The sequence below is a fragment of the Helianthus annuus genome, chromosome 4 (genome assembly GCF_002127325.2).
Source record: "Helianthus annuus cultivar XRQ/B chromosome 4, HanXRQr2.0-SUNRISE, whole genome shotgun sequence".
NCBI lineage: Eukaryota > Viridiplantae > Streptophyta > Magnoliopsida > Asterales > Asteraceae > Helianthus > Helianthus annuus.
Window position 1 is genome coordinate 94,069,957 of NC_035436.2, and position 11,355 is coordinate 94,081,311.

The window sequence follows — 11,355 nt, forward strand, 5'->3', positions numbered from 1 at the left end:
TTTATTACTTTTTGATCCGCTGTGGATATATTCAACTTCTGTAATACATTTGATATTACAACCAGAGGTTGAAGTTTATATATTTATCTTAAAGCTTCCGCTGTGCATTATATAATTGTGTGGTTTGACTATAGTGGTTGGCCAACATCGTCACGGTAATCCCCCACCGGGCCCACTGGTGAGACACGTGGAAATCGGGGTGTGACAGGTTGGTATCAGAGCCAACGTTGAGTGAATTAAACACTACCCTATTGTGTTTAATCTCAATGACACAAATTGCACATACTTGAGTCTAGACAAGAACATAGGACAAAATTGGAATAACAATTCGAAGAGGAATAACAAAAATTTTGTCTTTTCTTTTATTATTGGAATTTAAAGTTTTATAAAGCAGGAAAAATGCCACCTGTTATATTCCGAGGAAGAGGAAGGGGAAGAAGAGGCAGAGGAGAAATCGTGACACATCACGATAACGAAGCTGGACCATCTGGTACAAGACATCCTTCGATAGCACGGAGCGAAGAGCCACAACGACGAAGAGATCTTTACGAACCCGCGAGGCATTCCACCTCGCACAGCTCGACGCCATCCTATCGGCACTCCTTTGGGCCAAACTCAGAAAATGATCCCAACAACCCACAACCTTCCTTCATACCTCTACAACGTTCGGTATCGCACCGAAATTACGACGACCCTACTCCATACTTCATAGGTCAGTTTAATCCGGCTGACTACATACAGGAACCTTCAGGCTTTGTTCCATTAGGGCCACAAGATCACTTCTCCGAAGACCATATGGATGAAGATACTGATCCAACTGAACCTGCTCGTGGTACGCCCACGCATCCGATAGAAGTCTCTGATGGGTCATCCTTCCATGGCACACCTTATCAGGGACCAGACAGTTTCCAAGCGTTGTTTGACCGACATGAGTGGTACTACACGCCACCTCAACAGACATCACAACAACCGCGACATCCACAGGATCCCTCTGAGGATTCACGCTTTGTGGCAGTTACGCCACCACCTCCGCCACCGGCGCAACCAGTAATACCTGATCCGCCAAGGCATAGGAGGACAAATGCTCGTATGTCTACACGAGGAGGAGGGGGTATCCACTTCAGCACTCCTCGACATTCTAGTAGTAGCCACTATCCGCCACTACAAGAAGAAGGACCTTCAAGTCCTATACAGGAGGCGAACTCCGCACCAGCTGCACAAAATTCGCCACCATTTGGGTATGACCAACCCATACCTGCTTACACGGGTCCAACGGCTTACAACCCGTTCGAACCGTCACAAGCACAATACAACTACGGCTATGAGCGCGACCCATATGTGGTGTCGGCAAGATATAATGCGCGCTACCCTGACGGAGCTCATGGGAACATGGGACCACCGGACTACTCAGCTCATGGGTATCCAATACCTCCCAGACCCCCAGTTCCGCAACAAGCGCCACAACCACGATTTTCTCCTCCTGAACAGGAAGATATACTCCATCGACTAGATCGTGTGGAGAGAGAGTTCGAGGAAGAGAAAAAGAGCCACCGAGGATTTCTCAAAGGCTTGGCGAACCTACTAAAGGGCAAAAAGAAGAAACGTGACCATTAGCCCTTAATAGTAGTACTAATGTAATTTCTACTTTGAAATAAGTCCCTGCGTGGACACTTATCGTATTTCAGTCCCTACGTGGACTTATCTTTTAGTCCTTACATGGACACTTATCTTATGTTAGTCCCTGTGTGGACTTGTCACTTATTTTATACCTCTATGGAGGTATATACTATTTGAAAGACCCGTTTAGGGCGATATGTAATTGTATTTGAGATTATGGAATGTATGTTATGAGTTTTGTTTTAATATGTATGAAATAAATCAAAACCAATCCTTTTAATTGATCTGCCTAAATGAAGAATCTTAAAAGGTGAAACCTAGCTTGGTGTCTTTTAAGATCCAGTCAAGATTGTACGACCTAATTGAAAAGATTCTGATTCCCTGTTAACCTCTGTACGCATGTTAACAATCATGGCAGATGTGATTCGTTAAAATCACGCACGTCATTCTTATACAATAATCCTTTAAGGATTTCAAAACCCAACTAAAGGATTTATAAATCGTGGGTTAAATCACCAATGAAGGTGATCAATCTTATTAAAACATCCATTAGTGATGTAGTGCCTACGGGCCAACCTTATAAAAACATCCATTAGTGATGTAGTACCTACGGGCCAACCTTATTAAAACATCCATTAGAGATGTAGTGCCTACGGGCCAACCTTATTAAAACATCCATTAGAGATGTAGTGCCTACGGGCCAACCATATTAAAACATCCACTAGAGATGTAGTGCCTACGGGCCAACCATATTAAAAACATCCATTAGAGGTGTAGTGCCTATGGGCCGTAATAATTGTCTTATAAAGACAAAAGGCAGTGGTAGTCTATGACTCTCTGTCAGAAAGAGATAAAATAACTACGGTTCAAATCTCTATGCCTTTGATTCTCAGAAATCTCGGCTAAAATTATAAAACATCCTCGTGATTAGGCTTTGTGCCGCCAATACTATTTATATAGCTGAAATAGGATATATTCAAATCCTAATATGTAATGAAGTAATAAGTTAACCAAAAATGGTCTCTGTACCATGGTTGACAAATTGTCATAAAAGACCATTATATAATAATCTCCTGAATAAAATTTTGTTATCTTCTGTAACAGATTCAAGTTACAATGGCGGATCCCAATGGAGAGAATAGCCATACTAATGATGACGAATACGACAATGCGCCAGTGCATCTGACAGGCGCACAACTGAAGGCTTTGATTGACAATGCTGTTCAGGCAGCTCTTGATCGTCAATATACTGAGTCCCAAGGCAGAACCGTGTCAAAACCACCCTCTAAACGAAAGACACACTCCAAACCACCCTCTCGGCCCAAGAAAGATGACGACAAACACTCGTCCACTGAGAACAGCGTCCATCGCGATAGAGAATATACTGATGCATCAAATGCTAAGGGTTGCACCTACAAATACTTTGTATCTTGTAAGCCCCGGGAATTTACAGGGGAGAAAGGTGCTGTTGATTGTATTACCTGGCTAGATGAGATGGACACTATTGTGGACATCAGCGGGTGTGCAGCGAGGGATGTGGTGAAATATGTGTCCCAGTCATTTAAGGGCGAGGCCCTGGCATGGTGGAGGGCGTTGGTGCAGGCATCTGGTAAGTCTGCTTTGTACAAAATGACATGGGAGGAATTTATTGCTCTCATTAAGGAAAACTACTGCCCTCAACATGAGGTTGAGAAGATCGAGGCTGACTTTGTGTCACTGGTGATGACGAACCTGGACTGCCAGGCATATTTGACGAGTTTCAATACAATGTCTCGTCTGGTCCCGTACCTTGTGACCCCAGAACCTCGAAGAATCGCCCGTTTTATTGGGGGCTTGGAGCCCGCAATAAAGGCGAGTGTAAAGGCCTCTCTGCCGACGACCTTCAGGTCAGTTACTGACCTCTCCTTGTCTCTCACCTTAGACGCTGTCCGTCTGAGGACACTAAGGAACAAGGAGGCTGAGAAGAGAAAACGTGAGGATGATACCTCACGAAGATCAGGGAAAAAGCACCGTGGAAACGGTGAAGGCAAAAGAGGGTCGGAGGCAAAGAAGGATGGGCAAACTGGTGAAAGGCCCAACTGCAAGATCTGCAAGAAACCCCACTCTGGGAAATGCAGATTTGCATCGAACTCACAGTCGCAATCAAAGACTCCTTCCTGTGGACTATGCAAGTCCAAGGATCATAAGACTGTGGAGTGCAAAAAAGATAAAGGATGCAACCTGCTATGGTTGTAATGAAAAAGGGCACATCAAGAGTAACTGCCCTAAGTATGCCAAGAAGGCGGAAGAGACAAAGAAGTCAAATGCGAGAATTTTTCGCATGGATGCAAAGGAAGCGGTCCAGAACGACAACGTGCTTACAGGTACTTTTCTCGTAAATAATATATTTGCAAGAGTACTATTCGATTCTGGCGCTGATAAATCCTTTGTAGACCAGAAATTTTGCCAACTACTAAATATGCCTATCAAAACCCTTGATGCGAAATACGAAGTAGAGTTAGCAGACGGCATGATAGAAACTGTCTCTACTATTCTAGAGGGATGTGAAATGTCCATTAAGAACCATTCTTTTCTTTTATCTCTACTTCCCTTCAAATTAGCGGGTTTTGACATTGTGCTAGGCATGGACTGGTTATCCCGTAATCAGGCCCAAATCATTTGCGGCAAGAGGCATATAGTGCTAAAGACTCCGAGTGGTGAATCGCTTACCATTCGAGGGGATACGCAGTACGGATTGCCCGAAGACGTATCTATGCTGAAAGCTTCAAGGTGTTTGAACAGAGGCTGTGTAATTTACATGGCTCAGGTTATAATTGAAGAACCTAAGCCGAAGATAGAGGATCTTCCTGTCATTTTTGAATACCCCGAAGTTTTTCCCGAAGAACTACCTGGATTGCCACCAGATAGACAAGTGGAGTTCAGAATAGACATCATTCCTGGAGCGGCTCCGATAGCAAGAGCACCTTACAGATTAGCTCCGACGGAAATGAAAGAACTGAGGACCCAGTTGGATGAACTGCTGGCGAAAGGTTTTATCAGACCTAGTTCATCTCCCTGGGGAGCTCCTGTCCTATTTGTAAAGAAGAAGGACGGATCGATGCGGTTGTGCATCGACTACCGAGAGCTAAATAAAGTTACCATAAAGAATAGATATCCTTTACCAAGGATCGATGATCTATTCGATCAGCTGCAAGGAGCAAGCTACTTCTCGAAGATCGACTTGAGGTCGGGTTATCATCAGCTAAGGGTCAGAGATGAGGATGTACATAAGACAGCATTTAGGACTCGCTATGGTCATTACGAGTTCCTAGTGATGCCTTTTGGGCTCACAAATGCACCGGCTGCGTTCATGGATCTCATGAATCGCGTCTGCCAGCCGTATTTAGACAAATTTGTCATCGTCTTCATCGACGATATCCTTATATATTTCAAGAATCAAGCTGACCACGAGAAGCACCTCCGTTGCATTCTCGAATTACTACAGCGTGAGAAACTCTACGCCAAATTCTCGAAATGTGAATTCTGGCTACGAGAGGTTCAATTTTTAGGTCACGTTGTGAGCGAGCGTGGTATCCAAGTGGATCCCGCTAAGGTAGAGGCGGTCATGAACTGGCAAGAGCCAAAGACGCCTACCGAAATTCGTAGTTTCCTGGGGTTAGCAGGATATTACCGGAGGTTTATTGAAAATTTTTCAAGGATTGCTGCGCCCTTGACTTCCTTGACCAAGAAGAAAGAAAAGTACATTTGGGGCCCAAAGCAGCAAGAGTCCTTCGAAATCCTGAAGCAAAAGCTGAGCAACGCACCTGTGTTGACATTACCTGAAGGTACTGATGAATTCGTAGTTTACTGCGATGCATCACACACGGGCATGGGGTGTGTGCTTATGCAGAAGGGCAAGGTGATTGCCTACGCTTCAAGGCAATCAAAGGTGCACGAAAAGAATTACACCACCCATGATTTGGAGTTGGGTGCCGTTGTATTTGCACTGAAGTTGTGGAGGCACTACCTTTATGGTATTAAATTTGTGATTTATTCTGATCACAAAAGCCTCCAGCACCTGTTCAACCAGAAGGAGTTGAACATGAGGCAGCGCCGTTGGATGGAGACCCTGAATGACTATGATTGCGAGATCAGGTACCATCCCGGCAAGGCGAATGTAGTCGCTGATGCCTTGAGCAGGAAAGAAAGGGTAAAAGCTATTCGAATCAATGCCAAGAGCATGGAAGTCAAGAACAATTTGATTGAGAGGATATTAGCTGCACAGCGAGAGGCCGTGTTGGAAGCTAATTACCCTAATGAAAAGCTGGGAGTAACTGAGGAGCAGTTGACTCTTAGCAAGGATGGAATTCCTAGACTGAACGGACGTATATGGGTTCCCACTTATGGAGGACTACGAGATGTTATCCTCCAGGAAGCCCATAGTTCCAAATACTCAGTCCATCCTGGTGCTGACAAGATGTACCAAGACTTAAAGGCAAATTATTGGTGGATAGGTTTGAAAAAGTCTGTAGCCGCCCATGTAGCAAAGTGCTTGACTTGTGCTCAAGTCAAAGCCGAGCACCAAAAGCCGTCTGGCTTGCTACAACAGCCTGAACTTCCCGAGTGGAAGTGGGAATGCGTAACTATGGACTTCATAACCAAGTTACCCAAAATCAGGAAAGGAAACGATACAATATGGGTCATAGTCGATAGGCTGACTAAATCAGCTCATTTTCTACCCATCAAGGAGACGTATAGCTCCGATATGTTAGCCCAACTTTATGTGGATAAGATTGTAGCCTTATACGGCATACCTGTGTCTATTATCTCCGACCGGGATACTAGATACACGTCTCACTTCTGGAAGAGTTTCCAGCAATCTTTGGGCACGCGTTTAAACTTTAGTACGGCTTACCATCCACAGACGGACGGTCAAAGTGAGCGTACTATCCAAACACTAGAAGACATGCTTCGTGCATGTGCAATCGATTTAGGCGGTAACTGGGATAAGAATCTACCCCTGATCGAATTCTCCTACAATAATAGCTACCACACCAGCATAAAGGCTGCGCCTTTCGAGGCATTATACGGTAGGAAATGTAGATCGCCTGTTTGTTGGGCGGAAGTAGGGGAGGTCCAATTATCAGGACCGGAGATAGTTTTCCAGACGACGGACAAGATTGTCTAGATCCGGGAACGTCTCAAGGCTGCCCGCGATAGGCAGAAAAGCTACGCTGATCCAAAACGTAAGGATCTTCACTTCGAAGTAGGTGAAAAAGTGTTGCTTAAGGTATCACCCTGGAAGGGGGTGATGCGTTTCGGCAAGAAAGGCAAACTGAGTCCGAGATACATAGGACCTTTTGAGGTCATTGAACGTATCGGATCAGTTGCCTATAAGTTGAACTTGCCTGAGGAGCTCAATGGAATTCGCAACGTGTTCCACATCTGCAATCTCAAAAAGTGCTTCGCCGATGAATCATTGGTGATTCCACACACAGATGTGCATATAGATGAGAGCTTAAAATTTATAGAAAAACCTTTGTCGATTGAAGATCGACAGGTGAAGAAGCTTCGCAGAAAGCACGTACCGATTGTAAAAGTCAAATGGGATGCTCGTAGAGGTCCCGAATATACGTGGGAAGTCGAAGACACAATGAAAGAAAAATACCCCTATTTATTTGAGTAAATCTCGGGTCGAGATTTGTTTTAAGGGGGTGAGGATGTAACACCTCGAATTTTTGTGTCCAATAATGTGTTAACACGTGTCATTTGTTTACACGTGGCATTGATATTAAATAAAGGACTAATTTTGACAAACCTTGAAAGTATATAAATTCGAGGGTTATAAATGTCAACAAGGGTAAATACACTGTATAGTAACCCTAAATAATGCTTGAACCTTCAAACGAATAAATCATAGATCGTACGGAAGCGAAACGCGGAAGAAAGTGAGAGATTACGTGCTACAGGGGTTAACTGTGTCAACATGTTTAAATATTACCTCTGAGTGACCCTTTAACGTTCCCAAGGCTTCGTAACAGTATTATACACTCACTAGAATATACTGTATAAATTCCGCGAAGTTCCGTCTTAAAACGAGAAAGTTATACTCGAATTCGTATGAGAAGGGTTAAAAGCGTCAACAGTGAAAGTTAAGGCTTTCCAAATAATTAATAAACTAACCGGGGACCTTATAATGCGGGTAAATAACACGAGGCCCCTATCGGTAAATAACCGAGGGCCAAACCGCAAAGTTACCCCTTCAAACCCGAAAGGTCAGGTAAATCATTACGAAAGATTTCGTTATTAATTACCAGGATTTCGTAATCATTTCAAAAGATTTTAAAAATCTGAAAAACAGGCCTCTCGCGACCCGCGTGAAGGTTAAGCTTAAGTTGAGGCGGGCCGCGAGCCTCCTAATATACGCGCCTGATATTTGAATATCAGGCGACCCGCATTAAACGAACATGGGACTCCCATGCGGGCCGCGTGGGACACCCAGATGCAGAATTGTTGTAGTTTCTTGCCTTTTGGAGCTTGTGAACGATCATACACATGATTAATGGAGCATGGGCGCCCCCTACTCGACCCATATCCCTTAGGGACACCTGCCCATGATCCATGATCAGTATAGGCCAATGTGGAATGATCTTGGGGTTCATTTTTCACTATAAAAGGCCATGTTGTGGTTACAACATTCACACAACTCAAAACACAATTACTGATCATTCTAAGAAGCTCCCAAGCATCCATCTCTGCTCTATAAGCAAGACTCAACTTCTGTAAGTGATCTAACCCTTTGTGGTTTCACATTTCCTTAGTAAATGGCTAAAAACCAAACCGTCGTAAATACGGTTTGACTTCAAAATAACTCAGTAATGGATCAGTCTTATGACGAATCAAAAGTGGTTATGAGTTGGTATTTATGTGGGTAATAAACCTCTAAAAGGGTTCCCCCTGATCACCACTCTAACTATGTCAAATATCGAGTCAAACGTGCGGTTAAAAAGTCAACGGAAAGCTATTTTAGCGGTTTATGCATAATCTGTAATGTATATGTTATGAAACCTGTTTTGACACTTATAAAACATGATATTAAGTATATAAACTTGTTTGTGCTCGTTTGAATCGATCATTTGCTATATTGACCCGGTTCGGAGCCGAATGTCGCAAAAGTTTGACTTTTGCTTTGACTTTAGTTCTGACCCGTTTTAGTGAGGTATAGATATACCCTAGGACTCTGTTAGGACCAGGTCACATGTCGGTATAAACCTCTGTGATCAGTTCATGAGTTATCCGAGTCTTTTGCGCATTTCCGTCATTCGCCTAAAAGTTGACCGTAACGGCCTTTTGAAATTAAAACGAGTAATTCGGACGCGTGAACGGACCAGAACCTTGCTTATTAAATTATAAGCATGTCCTTAAAGTTTCACGTCAATCCGAGGTCTAGAATGAGAGTTATGCTAAATGGCGCATTTAAAGTAAACTTTTGTAATTAACGGCGCAATTAGCATAACACCTATCTAAACCAAGATTTCGTCACCAAAACTTTTACCCACTGTATTAAAATAATATTTTGGGAATTTTAAAGATTTTTAATAATTTTTACCTCGCTCATAACCTGCGGTTATGGCTACGGTTCGGTAAATACCGAATATGCCCTTTTCGGACAAAACATGAGTTCTACAAGGTCTTTTGACCCGATTCCAGTTGCTACTGATTTTAAATAATAAATAAAGTATTTTAAGCTTTATAAGCTGTTCGGGAAACTCAGATTTCCTGTAGAACTCGAAAAGCTCTTTAAAAGTCTTTAAAATGACCGAAAAGCCCCTACGGGGCATAATATTAACTTAAACTCGTTACGGGCATCACGGGAGGTATCCTACTGATACCACAACCTCTTTAAGGCATATTGACTTAGGAAATAAGCGTACGACTCTCATGGTTAACCGTTTCGCCTATTGCGCGCACGGTTCGGCTTATGAAACTAGTTTTCATAAATTAGCCGATACGGGTCAAATAATATTATTTGAACTCCAAAATCCAGAGTGTGAACCATAAACCCATTTAAAACAAGTCTCTGAACTTGTTAGGGTCAGAATCGCACTCCATTCTCGGTTTTCGCCTTTTCACGCGATTAAACCGTATTCACATATCGGAACCAACCGGTCTAGGCTACGGCCATTATAACGACTCGTTTGGATTCTAAGAGGTTAATTAAAACCTTCGTTCCAGATTAGGAGCCCCAGTAAAAGCTATCGGTGATTTAATCCAAATTAAGAAAATATACTTGCAAAGGTAAATACTTTAACTTATTTCCCCTATATGGGCTTGGGTTACGGTATATTAATACCGCTTGATTGAGCATTATATTCTTCCATCGCTTAGGTGGTTAATTAAATAATATGATCGGCTCATTTAAACAGTTTTGTTTCTTAAAAGCCTTTGGGGGGTTTAATGACCGTTGTCCCGGATATCCTTGGCATCATTTTACGAAATGGCCACGACCATCGACATCCCGGTGTAGGCGTACGCCCGGTATATATTGTCGACATTAAATTAAAAGACGTAGCCGTTGGTTTTTATACTACGGTTTTACGCAATGTGGTGTGTCTATAAATCTTTAACCCGGCACGACCCGGGCTACTGAACGCATAAAAGAACATGTAAAACGTTCACAAGATTTTATTATAATTTTCCCAAGTTATAAAAGAGTTTGTGCCTTGTGCATTCAAATCAATTTTTAATAAACATTTTCAAATGTGTCAGTTGAATGTATTTACCAGTGTAAACTGACGTATTTTCCCCAAAAAGATTAAGTGCAGGTACTATACGAAATGGGCTGGTTTAGGCGTCCTAAGCATCGTACATAGTCTCGCAAACTCGACGCTGCATCTGAATGAACAATATTTATTACTTTTTGATCCGCTGTGGATATATTCAACTTCTGTAATACATTTGATATTACAACCAGAGTTTGAAGTTTATATATTTATCTTAAGCTTCCGCTGTGCATTATATAATTGTGTGGTTTGACTATAGTGTTGCCAACATCGTCACGGTAATCCCCCACCGGGCCCACTGGTGAGACACGTGGAAATCGGGGTGTGACAATATTAAAGTATAGGGAATTTAAAATATGCTCAAAGACATCACGGATGTCGGTTCGTTTGGCCGTACGGTTGCGTTATTCGGTTAATTACGACAGAAGTCGTAACGAACGCAAAAACGATCCAAATTAAGCGACGAATGGAATTTTATCATGCCAATCACTTAAAATAAAATATTTTAATGATTACATAAATTTTTGGATGTCCGGTTCTATTCAGAACGTAAGATATGCGCGAAAATGCAAACTTGTGCACTTTTTGACGCTTTTAGTCCCTATTGATCAATAAAGTTTATTTTAGCATATCGAACCTTTCAAAGCCTATTTCTAAAATATGTAAAGGATATTTATGGTATATTTAACTTATGATCAAGTTCCGGAGTGTTCGTTACTACACAAATTGGTATAGTTTCGTAGTTTGACACAAATAGTCCCTGCGATCGAATAAAGTTGATTTTAACACACCAAACCATCCAGTACTTTTTTCTAAGTTTTGTGGAGGTTGTTTAAGATATGTTAAGCCTATTTCACTATTCCGGAGTGTTTGTTGCATTAAACTGGTTATATTTACGCATCAGTGCGCGTATAACCTTCCAGAAAGCGATTTAGTTTAGTAAAAATCGTTTTAATCGTTTTTGAAATCATCGTTT